We start from the raw sequence: 13,956 nt of genomic DNA on the forward strand, positions 1-13,956 counted from the left end.
CCTTTTGTCGCCTGACAGCAAACTGAGTATGTTTGGGTTTTGGGGGCGAAACAAGACTTTTGTGATCAATGTTTTCTGAGGTTTTATGGACCAAACAGATCAATCGATTAATGAAGAAAATAATCAGCAGATCAATCGATAATGGAAGTAAAGATGATCGGCAGCTCTGCACAGAAAGCACACAGGCTGGAAAATCACATGATGCCTTTATGTTAACGTGGAAATTCTCCTCCTTCTTCTTCTTCTTCTTCTTCCTCTTCTTCTTCTTCTCCTTCTCCTGTGTGTTGAGGCAGGCGGGCGGCTCTGCTTTGACGCCTGGACGGACGCTTCCTGTGGCCTCGAGCGGCGAGAGGCGGCCGAGCGAGACGTGACGTGCAGGTCGGCAGGAAGGTAGAGAGAGAAAGACCTGAACATAAATTAACAGGAAAAAACAAAGAAAACGACCTGAAAACTTAAGAAAAAAAAAACAGAGGAGAGAGAGAAAAAAATTATCAGAAAATTGTATGAAAAAAAAACTAGGGCGAAAAAATGTAAATAATAATAAAAATAAATAATAAATAATAAAATAAATAATATAAATAACTATATTATTATTATTATTATTATTATCATTCAAATTATGTTACAGGAGTTTTAAAAAATGTTTTAATTTGTTTTTTGGGGGGGTAATTTTTAGGTCATTTTTATTTTCTCTAATTTTCAGGATTTTTTTTTTGTTTGTTTGTTTGCCTGATGTCTTCTTCTTGTTTCTGTCTGTAGTTTGTTGTGAAGCTGCTCTCTGCCCTCAGTCATTTTCTCGGGTGTCAAAGGGTTAAAAAAAAAAAAAAAAAGTACACAGACACATCAGAGGACCTTAACGAGCTCGTTACTGATGACCAATCAGCTGCTTCCGGCTCTGAGCTCACGAGCCGGGAACAGGAAGTAAAACACGTCACTTTATTAAAGTCACGCGTCGGATTCTGCAATAAAAACAAAATACTAAATAAATTTTTAATTTTTAAAAATGTGTCGTCACGCTTTGGGTGATGCCAGGCAGCTACAGCCACCGCTAACCATGCTGCACTGTGAAGGGCTAGCATTAACCATAGCATTAGTGCATTACTGTTAGCATTACTGTTAGCATTAGTGCTACAGGCTGATTACAGTTGTCCCTCGCTATAACACGGTTCACTTTTCGCGGCCTCGCAGTTTCGCGGATTTTTTTAGTGCAATTTTGCATGTTTTTTTTTTTTTTTTTTTTTTTTTTACTGGACTTATTTTTCTACGAAGGTTTGAACTTTGAGAGTTTAAACAGGAGAGAAAAGTGAGAAAATGTTCATGCCTGTCTGAGAAAAGTGTATAAAGTGTGTAGTGAGGGGTTTTACAGCCTTAAAACATCTAGAATAATTGTAAAAAATAAAGCTGACTACTTATTGCAGGTTATTTTTAGAACGAAACCCCCGCGATAAACGAGGGACCACTGTAATGTGATTACTTTCTTTTTGTATTTCCAAAAAAAAAAAAAAGCAGACTAATGCAGACACTTTATTTTTCTCTAGCTCAATTAGATTTTTCTTTGTATTTCTGTTATTTATGTATTTATTTTGTGTTTTTTGCAGTCGGTCGCTGTGGTTTTGGTTTTTCAGGCGTCAAACTGATTAAAGGGATGATCATTATCTGACGCCGTGCGATGACCTCGTCCCTCCGGCTCGTCTCTCTCTTCCCCCGCTGGAGGAGAAAAAAAAAAAGGAGATTTTAAAAAGTGAGGATGAGGCTAACGAAGGGGTTGCCATGGCGATCGGCTGCAGACTAAACTGTTGTTTTGTCAGGCGGTTCGCCGGCCGGCCGGGTCTCAGAGAGCAGCTCTGCATGTCTCTGCTGTGTGTGTGTGTGTGTGTGTGTGTGTGTGTGTGTGTGTGCGGCCCCTGTCAGGCCCGTCTCCTCGTCTCGGAGTTCAAGGTCGCCGTCCGGTTATTTGCGGCTCGTCTGGGCTCTGATCCGTGTCGCAGGATGACAAGGTAACGAAACTCGGGGGGTCAGCTGCTGCAGGAGCGACACGGAGACGAAATCAATCCTGCCTGACAGTGACTTCAGGACACACACCCTGACCGGAGCATGACAGGCAGCTGCCACGCACACACACACACACACACACACACACACAGAGAGAGAGAGAGAGAGAGAGAGAGAGAGAGAGAGAGGCAGACACACACAAATGCAAGCGCACACATTTACACACTGTTTAAGTCAGGAACACACACATGCACATGCACATACACACACTTGAACTTATAGTGCACACACACACACGCATACACACACACGTTGATGCTCACGGCCACACACAGATGCAAACACACACACTTTTATGCTCGTTCCTGCACACACTTACATGCTGTGTAAGTCAGAAATACACACACACACACACACATGCATGTATGCACACACTTATAGTGCATACACACACACACACACACACACACACAGACGTATACACAGGGATGCATATGGCTACACACACTTGTATGCACATTAAGTTAGAAGTACACACACACACACACACACACACATGCACATGCAGACATGCAAACCTAGAGTGCACACACACAGAGCACACACACGCGCGTATATATGCATGCACACTTCACACACACACACACACACACACACACACACACAGAGGCATTACACACATGCACATTTGTACATGTGCACACTCTTACAAACACACATACACACAGGCATGAAAACACACACACACACACACACAATGAAGCACATGCACATTTACTCACAATCAAAGAAGAGAAAACACTGTTTACATTTACACACACACACACTTCAGTACATACTCCCGCACACACACATTTATCCACATCACCAAGTGTGCAAACACACTCACACACACACTGGAGTGCACACAACCTCACACACACACACACACACACACAGTTGACATACAAACTGTCTTGCAACATGCAGCCAAATTTAGCTCCACGCACTGCAGCTGCCTGTGTGTGTGTGTGTGTGTGTGTGTGTGTGATCCAGACGACCTCTGTCAGCTCTGCTTTGTCTGCCGCCTGTCAAGGTGCATCACACACACACACACACACACACACACACACACACACACAAGGTGTCCCAGACGTCCCCGGGGGCTGTGTTGCTGTTTTCTTGTTTTGATCTGGAAACTTCAGCGTCTGAAAGTCTGAGTGACGGACGTTTGGCGCTGAAATCCAGCGAGCCTCGCCGCCCGGCCGAGCCTCGCCGCCCGGCCGAGCCTCGCCACCCGGCCGAGCCTCGTTCACACACACACACACAACTTTATTTCAAACTCCAGCAGAGACCCCGAGGTTTCCACAGACCCCAAACATGAGAATAAACACGGGAATAAAAGACGGCTGAGACGCGTGGATCTCTTCTGTCTGATGTGATTCTGCAGCCACAGACTTTAAGGGCCTCGTTCTCTGACCTGTGGTGTGAAGGAGGGTCCCACACAGAGTCTGCAAAACCTGATGAACATGAGCCTTTAACTCTCTGAAACCTGAGCAAATTCACCTGATTCACATGATGATAAAATAAATAAATAATCGAAAATTACAATAAAATTTGAAAAAGCGAAAAAAATTTGGGCACTGAAATGCCAAAAAAAAAAAAAAAAAAAAAAAAAAAAAATTATGAAAATGCCAAAAAAAAAAAAAAAAAAAAAAAAAAAAATTCCCCCAGTAGTCCCTATTGGACCATAATATGACTACAAAAATTATAAAGAAAAAATACTTGGGAAAAATGTAACAAATTACAAGAAACCCAAAAAAAAAAGAAGTAAATAAATAAATCATAAAAGTAATAAAGTGTGTTCTGTTGACAAACTCAACTCAACTCAAACTCAACTCTTTGAAACCTGAGCAAATTCACTTGATTCACATGATGATAAAAAAAAAAAAAATAATAACCGAAAATTACAATAAAATTTGAAAAAGTGAAAAAAAATTTGGGCACTTAAATGCCAAAAAAAAAAAAAAAAAAATTATAAAAATGCAATTTAAAAAAAAAGACTAAAAATATTCCCCCAGTAGTCCCTATTGGACGATAATATGTCTACAAATATTATAAAGAAAAAATACTCGAAAAATGTAACAAATTACAAGAAACCAAAAAAAAAAAAATCATCAAAAATAAATCCTAAAAGTAATAAAGTGTGTTCTGTTGACAAACTCGTGGGTTTCAAAGAGTTCATGTTTGCTTCATGTTTTTGTGAATTCATTTTCATTTGAAGGCAGGTTTGGTTTCTCATTTTGATCTAAACTTGTGTTGCCGAGGCTTTTCCACGCAGAAGAAATAAAACCGTCATCAGGAGTGTGAGAAGCTGCTCAGACGACCTCATGCTTTCACTGTCGGAGGAAAAATGTGTTTTCCTGTGATGTTATGAGCAAATCCATGAGGAGGAGCGGAGCGTCGGAGGAGGGCTTGGCTGCACGCTGCTCACCTTAACGTCTGACTCTGGAAAATGATTTTCCTCAGGAGAGGAGGCGCCGAGGCAGGAAATAGTCCCGTCAGGAGCGCCACACCTGGACAGCAGCAGCGTGAAGAAACTCCTCCACCTGCATGAAGGTACGTGTGACACTCAGGTGGTAAAATCATGTTCATCACAGGGTCGTCGTGCATTCATGATGATTAATATTCAAAATGTATGAATCTGCTGATTTCAGTTTTGACCCTTTGAAAGCTGGAGGGCCGTCAGAGTGGTGGTTTCCTCTGAAAACACAGCGACTGAGTTGATTTCCTCCAAAAACATGTGGAGGAAAAAGAGAATGAGCTGCTGAGGAAGAAGCAACCTGAAAATAAGAAAAAACACAATTACAAGACAGTTAGGGAATTAATTAGCAGAAAATTAGCACATAAACAGGAAAAAACCCCACAAAATTAAACAAAAAAGACCAAAAATAACCATAAAATTCTCCCAAAAATAGTAATAGTAAATTGGAACAAAAAACAAAGAGAGAAAATGACCAAAAAAAAAAAAAAATCAAAAAACCAAAAAATGTCCAGTAAACTTATAATTATTAGGATTGTATTTTTAAAATTATGTTTGGCTAATTTTAAAGACTTTTTTTTCCCCAAAGATGTTTTTGTTCTTATCGTTGTTGTTGTTGTTGTTTTTTTTTTTTTTTTTTTTTTATTTCTAATTTATCACATCATTTTTTCAACAAGACTTTTTTTTTCTTTTTTTCTTATTGTTGTTATTACATTTTATTTTTCAAATTTTCAGGTCATTAAACGATGTGTTAAGACAGATTTTGCTGCAGCTTCGGCTTGAAATGTGATCATCATGTTCTCTAAACAGGAGAGTTTTTCACTGTGAACTTTGACCTCGGCGTCTGCAGCGGAAACCATTTCTAAACATGAAAATGGAAAAAAAAGGCCCTTCAAAATAAAAGTCTGTTTCTCCCCAAACTAACATCCTGTTGGTTTGCACTGTAAATGACGTCCCATGCGCCGCCTGAACTTCCTGTTTCAGCAGGAAATACATCAGATCAACAAAATAAGAGTCCCTTTCGTGGGATCTTGGAGACTGAATGACGAGTTCAGATGCGGATTTTGTCGCCTGAAACAGAATCACAACGTTCTCTAAACAGCAGAGTGCGTTTAAACGAGCGCTTACGAGAAAATAGTCACAGATGAAGCCCCGGCAGCGTCTGAACGTCCAGACGCTGAGGAGAAGACTGAGCTCCTGACTGGATCCCACAGGAGGAGAACAGCTGCTGTCACTGGGTAAATTTCTATAAACACGTCTACTGTTTATATATTCTCAAATTCTTACTTCTGCATTTGCTATTGTGATATTATTGCAGGATGAATGCACATATTGAGACTGAATGCACATATTTTTTTAGGATTCATGCACAAAGTCGGACATTTTTACATAAAGGACCTGATTTTTTTTACAAAGTCACAACCCAAACACCTAATTCTCGTTCTTATAACTTCACTTTGGGTTTTAATCTAAGTGTTCAGGTGAGAAGCTGAGCACCTGACACAAACCTCGCTGTGTGACGCTTACCGTCCTGCAGCGGAGAAACCTCTAAACTTTCCAAAGAGAGAGGCGTTTACATCTGCTGGTGTTTCTGTGCGTCCCAGCCGTCAGCCTCCATCCCAGGTCGCCGGGCGTCTCCCCGCCAGCTAATTACTGCACCCCGACCCCTCCCCCTCCTCCACGACCCCCCCTCCTGTCTGGAAACAGGACGGTGGGGGGGGGTCGGGCCGGGGTGTAGGGGGGGGGGGTGTATTTCTGACAAATGTGCCATCTCCATAATTAGCCAGGAAGCAACATATGAAACATTAAACACGGCCGACAATCAAAACATTTCATTTGTTGTCAATTATTCATCACTTTGAAGGTTCTGAAGGGCTCGTTAATATGGAAATCAGCTCGCCATGACAACAAGGTTGTACTATCTGATCCCACATCATCTGAGCAAGGGAGAGAGAGAGAGAGAGAGAGAGAGAGAGAGAGAGAGAGAGGCGGACCCCTTTCTCCTCCTTTTTCTTTCTTTTTCTGTGCCCTAATAATATTTTGCCTTTTTTCCCTCGTCCTCTCATTGTGATTTCTTCTCTTATTCATGAAGCCTTTTCTTCAAACAAAACCGTTTTTCTGACCGGCCGAAAACAAGCCGCTTTCATCCTCCATCCACTTGACCAAAAAGAATGAAAAAAGAAGGAAAGAAAGAAAGAAAGAAAAAAGAGAAAGTGTTTGATGGAACGCTTTGATTTGACGTTAACAGGCAAACAAAGTCAAACTGGCCCAGACCTGTTTGATGGTTCCTGTGCAGCAGCAGGGGGCCTCAGCTCGGTCCAAAGGGCCCGTCCAGGTGAGGGTCACCTGCTCACGGAGCTCAAACCCGACACGCTCTGCTCCGTGTGCAGGGACGCAGCTCAAACACGACTCTGGTTTGGGCAAAACACCGTCACAACGTGCAGATTTCCAGCAGGAAGGCAGGAGCGTCTTCCTTCATAAAGCCTGAAACAAAACATCCTGCATCCTGGTGACAGAAATTCAAAGCTCAGTATCAGATCGATCAGTCGAAGTGAACAGAAACAGAACCTGGTTTGGCCTTAAGTTGTTTTTTGGTGTGACTGAAGATGTTTGCCGCAGAAATCAGAATCAGAAGTTTTTCTCTCGTAAATTTGTGACTTTAGAATCTCAGAATTTTCAAGTTTTCTTCTCATAAATTTACCACCTTAATCTCAGACAGTATCCACGTTTTTTTCTTGTAAATGTATGACTTTTTTATGATTTAAGAGGATTTTTTTTGTGTTTGCGTGTTGGTGTGTAAAAATCTCATGATAAATCCATAAAAGTCTTGTGTGTCTGCCAAACGTGAACTGGAATAATGGTGCAGTTTTTCCTTCAAACGAGCAGATTAAAGGAGAAGTCGCTGCTGTTTCCTCCGTGACTCTTTGACTCTTCAGATTAATGGCCCGGGCGCGGCGGACGCTTTTCCCAGCGTGCACCTGGCTTTCATAACGCGTGGTTTCCCCTCTGTGGCTGTCACGGCAGACCTGCCAAAGGAGCGGTCACCAAAGTTCCCCTGTCTGCAGCTCTTCACGCTTTACTTCCCCTACAATTAATTAACGGGATGAAAAGTCCCACGCAGCACCTCGCCGCCGCCGCCGCCGCCGCTCTACCTCCGCCAGCTGTCAGATCGGAGAGACGTGGACGGCAGAAACGAGCCCGGGGCCGCGGCTATTTAAGGTAATTAGATTTGATGCGTGCAGCTCTCAATCCCTATTACCTGCCGACCGCCGCCGCCGGCCCGGGGCGCCGCGCCGCTCGGCTGGGGAGTTCAGCTTAACGTGTCGCCACGCGTGACGGCGAGGGAGGAGGAGGAGGGAAAAAATAGAAAAATGAAAGAGAGGAGGTGAGTGGTGATGTTTCACAGCCGGCGAGAGGAAGAGGCTCATGGGATACGAGCTCATCAGAACCTGCAGCTTGGCCGCTGGGATTACAAACACGGACAGTCTGAAATAATCCTGAAGCGGCTCACCATGCCAAAAGATTCAACTTTAGAACGATATGTTTAACAAAATGTTGTATGTTGAAAAAATTAGTTGAAAAAAAAAAAACTAATTTTCAGGAGACACAAAATGCAAAGCAGCTGTTGGCTCCCCTGTCGCTTTTTCTCAAAAATGTACGACTTTAATCTCAGAATTTGTTTTTTTTTTCTCGTAAATTTCTCGTCTCAGAATTTGAGAGTTTTTTCCTCATAAATTTGAGTTTTTTTCTCGTAAATCTACCTTTATCAGTTTTTTTTCTCCTAAATTTCCATCTTTAATCTCGTAATTCTCGTCTGAAAATCCTGTCAATCAAACTCTTGATCCCGTATGGTTTTTTGATTGGTTTTCTGTTTGCGCATGGGGCGGGGCTTACGGTTAAACGTCGTCCACAGTGTTTGTAGCTGAGGTGACAGGAAAATCTAGCGGAGGGTTAAAAAGCTAAAATTTCACAAACAGACGGAGAATTGTCACTGGAAGATGTTTGGAAAAGATATTTAAAGGTTGTTGGCACCAGCTGGAGCCAGAAAGAACCGGCAGCAACCCGCGAAGATACCGCCCGACCGGCGTTTGTTTAGCGACGTTAGCCGTTAGCCGCTAGCTAGGCGACGTTAGCCTGGTTAGCCGTTAGTTTAGCGACGTTAGCTTCGTTAGCCGTTAGCTTCGTTAGCCGTTAGCTTAGCGACATTAGCCCCGACAGCCCGGCGGCTCCGGGCCCAGCGGCTTCCCGACACAAGAGCCACAGCCGGGGGAGGAGGAGCCAGTCAGGCCCGGCCCACCTGTCTCTCCTCCATCTTCCAGCAACGCCCCGCAGGTGGAGACGGACACGGAGGGCGATGTGCGGGCTGACGGGGCTCAAACGCTGCCGGAGGCCGGAATAAAGAAGCAGATGTCCCGGCAGCAGAGCGACGCCACAGACACCTGGAGAGGCTTCCTCTCTCTCGGGAGGAGCCGCGGCCACAGGTGAGCCGCCGCACCTCACAGCCGATCCCGGATCAGAGGAGCGTTGACTGACATCATGAAGGAGCTTTAATCACTTTGCTCTGTTGTAAACTCTAATTGAAGTGTTAATATTCACTTTTGGCATTATTGCCATGTCACGATGCCATGTTACGGTCTAAAATGACCTCGCTGGGCATCAACACTGTAAATCTGCATATTCCTGTGTGATAAATCGTAAAAAAAAAAAAAAAAAAAAAAAAAAAAAAAAAAATATATATATATATATATATATATATATATATATATATATATATATACACTACTCACAAAAAGTTAGGGATATTTGGCTTTCGGGTGAAATTTATGGAAAATGTAAAAAGTTCACGCTACAGTGATATTATATCATGAAAGTAGGGCATTTAAGTAGAAGCATGCACTGGTGATTTCCTCATCTCAAACAATTTCTTGAAACAAAAGCCAACAACAGTGGTGGGTATACCACAACAAAAAATGTCAGTGTCAATAACTTGTCATGTGCCCTTGAGCATCAATTACAGCTTGACAGCGACGTCTCATGCTGTTCACAAGTCGACTTATTGTCTGCTGAGGCATGGCATCCCACTCTTCTTGAAGGGCGGCCCTCAGGACATTGAGGTTCTGGGGTACAGAGCTCCGAGCCTCTACACGGCGACCCAGCTGATCCCATAGGTTTTCTATGGGATGCAGGTCTGGAGAAAGTGCAGGCCACTCCATTTGAGGTACCCCAGTCTCCAGCAGCCGTTCCCTAATGATAAGACCTCGATGAGCTGGAGCATCAAACACCTGATGTGAATTTTGCCGTTAAACTCCTTGTTAGAGAACAGCAACTTGTGCAAAAAGTACTGAAACATTGAACAGTTGGACATGTGCATTCAAAAGTTTACAGAAGGTCACATTAAGTTCACCTGTAAAGCTTATGATGCATTTTAGGTTCATCCTGAAATTTCACCCGAAAGCCGAATATCCCTAACTTTTTGTGAGTAGTGTATATATATATATATATATATATATATATATAGAAGTCTTGGAGGAAAATAGAGAGTTGAATTCTCTGGGAACATTCATTTGCTTTCAGTGTCAGTGATGCTGGCATTATAATTAACTACAAACCAGCCTGTTTTTTATGTTTGGTCTTTGCAGCTCTGTTTTATGTATTTCCACAAATATGGGGAGGCCCACACACTGCTGTTTCATTGATTTCAGAGTCGGTCGACACATGCCATAAGAGTTTGGTGTTTTCCTTTGTCATAACAGGCAAAAATAGCAATAAAATTCAACAGGAGTTTCTCTACTGTCTGTCTATAATTTCATAAATGCAACAAATTACACTCAGCGTCTCTTCCTCAGCTCCAGCTGTCCCGTCTGATGCAGCTCAGCTCAGCAGCTCTGCCATCAATTCTACCTTTCAACAAAGTTTATAATGTTCAGATTGTGCTGACATTGTGGAGAATGTGTCACTTTAATTCTGTTTCATCCGGACAAAATGAAAACAGAGTTCGGACAGAAAGCTCGTCTGTGTCTGTATTCAGTCTCAGGTATAAAGGAGCCTTTAGCTGCAGCTCTGTTGTGGCGTCGTGTGTCCTCACGGTCGTCTGTGTGTTCACTCTCAGGGTGAAACCTCCTCCGGCCGAAGGCGCCAAGTCGAACCCGTCCAAACGGCACCGGGACCGGCTGAACTCAGAGCTGGAGCGTCTGGCCGGCCTGCTGCCGTTCCCGGCCGACGTCACGTCCGGCCTGGACAAACTGTCCATCCTGAGGCTCAGCGTCAGCTTCCTGCGCACCAAGAGCTTCCTCTCAGGTGAGACCAGCCAGCGGGCCCGGGGCCACATGTTGAGCTCCTCATTTGATACCTGGGTGCAGATTCTTAGGTATTGTGATATTATGATTTATTGTGATTATTGTTTTTTGAATTCTCCTCTAGTTTGTGGGTCATTCCATGTCAGATCATCAAACGGGTGTCACTGTGGCGACTCAGATTTCAATAACATTGATCCCATATTTCAAAACCATGTTTTATGAGCACTTTTCAAATTTAACCCACTTTGGATGAAAAAAAGGTTTTTGGCGAATTTTCAAAGTGGGGCACTGTCTTACAAATGTTTCAGTGTGCTGTAACTTTATTTATCTTGATCCTAGAGTAGTGAAACATCGCATGTTTACTAAATGAAAGGTGCTAAATCAGATTTTGTTGTTGCCTTCTGTCTAAAATATGAGCTTTTGGAGCTACTGAGGACCAAACTTTGAATTTTTTTCAGGCTGTGCCTTATTGTGACCACTCTCTCAGAACCAAGATATGTCACAAGGTTAGAGCTAGCATGTTTAATTTATTTATTTCCACCCCTAAAACTAAAATAATTAGAAAGAATGTCTGGATTTAGAACCCCTTCCAGTTCCTGCCCTGCTAAAGTTGAAAATAATGCCATAACGTGGTAAACAGGAGGTCTAGGTGTCTGTCCCTTATCTCCAGAGGCACACCTTTTTTCAAATTTCAAATTTTCAGTGTATATTCTACTGTTGTATTGGCAGTAAGCAACCAAATATTGTGAATGCGTTATGAAAATTGTAAATTTTACAGCACTTTGAATATATCGAAAATCAATGCAATTTACAAGCTTTCAACTTTAGTGTGCAACACGCACTAATTAAAAATGAAGATGAATTAATTCAGATGGTAAAATGAGCTGACTTCAGTATTATAGCATGTTTGAGCATGTTAAGCAATTGATCAGTACAATAGGTGCCAAAATAAAAGTTGTCAACTGAAGTTCAAAACTGACCAAACTCATGACAGTACCTCACTTTAAAAATTCATCAAAAATTCAGTTTTGGTCAAAAATAGCTGAAATTGGGAATTTGTTGGTTTCAGATATAGCTTTATCAGATGTGAGATTTTCTTAGACATTCCTGAGGTCATGGTGACAAATGTATGAAAATTCTGATGATCTGACATGGAATGACCCGTGTCTGTAAAGTTTGATGAGGCTGTGATTCTCCTAGAGGTCACTAGAGGTCATTTTCTCCAGCGACGTCCAGTTTGACAAAAGTCTCTGCCTGCAGTGAAATGGCTGCTATGGGGGCCAACATCATCACACAGGAATCAAATGTGGCTCATTGAATCCACAAGAGTCTCAGCTTTCCAGTCAAAGCCAACTGATGCAGCTCCAAGACTGTTTAGGCCCCAGTCTGCACACACACACCATTTTACAACAGGCAGGGTTCAACATTAAGGATTTTTTTCACTTGTTTTTCACAAGTTGGTCAGTCATCTACTTGCCTGAAGTCAGTTTTTACTTGCCCTATAACAATAGTTTCATTTATAAATCTAGATGATTGACATCATGAGATATGCACGATTCTTGCAAAGACAAGGCAGTACAGTAGCGGCTTTCACAAAGTGCGCGTGGTTTGGGCCACGCTCTGTGCTGGGCACGGTGCAGAGCAGCACACGCGTGTGTACTGCTTTGTCTTTGCACGAGTGCAGACCGGTGTGCCCTTGTGCCCCGCAATCACATACACAATGAATGGCTGCGCCGTGCGTGCACTATGTGAAACCCATGCACGTGCTGAACATTGCAGTTTTTTGCTTGCCAAAGTTTAGCCAAACTCTGAGCGATATTTTTTCCCCTTGCCAACAACCAAGTATTTGTTAGATTCCAACCAGTGGATTCCTTTAGTTTGAATCAGTTCAGTAATGAACAAAAATCAAGATACTTGAGTAAATCTGTTTTCTTCCCACCTCTGTAGATGCTTTTCCTTTCCTTGTGTTCTCTTAAACCTCTTTGACACTTGAACTCTGAGGTTTGGCATCATTGTACCGCTGAGTTTGGTTGAAACTCTCAAAACTTTATTTTAAACTGTAGTGTAGATCACAAGGTTTCCATAGTTCCACATCCTCTAGATCCTGTCGGATCCCAGGGAAATGTGTCTGAAATGCTTTGATGCATGGGCGGGACACTGTCTTACAATATGGAAAAAATATGTTCTGATTTAATTCAAAGGGAAAATAAGAGATCAAGTGGTTAAATTTAAGGACCAAAGTTAATTATTTTTTCAGAAGTACTATGCTGTGTTTTAATATTTTCCCTGAGAGATGGCATTGTGTGTGTCATCTGGTGGAGCCTTTTTTCCCTCAGTGGAGACGCAGCAACACGCCAGCCTCTGTCTGCACTCAGACGCCTCCCCTCGCTCGGCATCAACACTGTAAATCTGCATATTCCTGTGTGTTACAGTGCTGAGGTTAAGTAGCCCAAGGAGAGACAATACCCAGCCGCTCTTCAATTATTTATTCTCACATCAGCCCAAAGATGACAAATGCAAATTCTGGTCCATTCCCCAGCTGGGCATCCAAGTGCTCATTAGTTTTAAAGAAGGTTAATCCATTTAGGTTTTGCATATTGATATGCCAATTATGTCTAATCGTGGAACAGGCATCCGTCAAGGTAATAGTGCATAAACACATGCAGGAACATTAGGGACAAGTCGACGTTATAATAAAGTCGGTGTTAATTGGTAAGAGGAGGACTGTCGGCTAACTGAAGTGTGTAATGTAAAGGGGGGGGGTCATCTGAATTTTCTAAATCATGTCATTTGCTAACCCCATGCTGGGATCTCTGAGGGCATCACACCCAAATGTTAAGACTGGGGGGGGTGGACACATGAGCAAGGCATTATGGGAGCGTTCATGTCAAATTGTTGTGGAAAGAAATTGTGTTATTTTGCCTCCAAAATAAGATGTGAGCAGTTTGGGATCATGATGTTCCTTTTTTTTCTGAAAGCCACAAGAGATGAAGAAAAAAAGTGAAAGGAAACTGTTGGAGTGTCAGGCGGCTTGTTTCCATCAGAACGAGGCTGCATGATGTGGACTAAACTCATACCTGTTATTTAGGCCAGGTGTCTCCATAGCAACACTGTATACGATAGGCCTTAAGCATTCTGTAATGAAAC

General features: G+C 42.6%; 1 long non-coding RNA gene across 5 annotated transcripts in view; it reads left to right on the plus strand.

Moving 5' to 3' along the window:
• LOC115373580 (uncharacterized) overlaps positions 1-4,597 on the plus strand; it is a 339,580-nt gene extending 334,983 nt beyond the window's left edge. For all 5 annotated transcript variants that reach the window (XR_003929553.1, XR_003929556.1, XR_003929554.1 and 2 more), the window contains 2 exons: positions 290-390; positions 4,299-4,597. This is a non-coding gene — a long non-coding RNA (uncharacterized LOC115373580). The remainder of the gene's footprint in view (positions 1-289; positions 391-4,298) is intronic.
• The last annotated feature ends 9,359 nt before the right edge of the window (positions 4,598-13,956 follow it).

Source organism: Myripristis murdjan, chromosome 2 (genome assembly GCF_902150065.1).
Source record: "Myripristis murdjan chromosome 2, fMyrMur1.1, whole genome shotgun sequence".
Taxonomy (NCBI): Eukaryota; Metazoa; Chordata; class Actinopteri; order Holocentriformes; family Holocentridae; genus Myripristis; species Myripristis murdjan.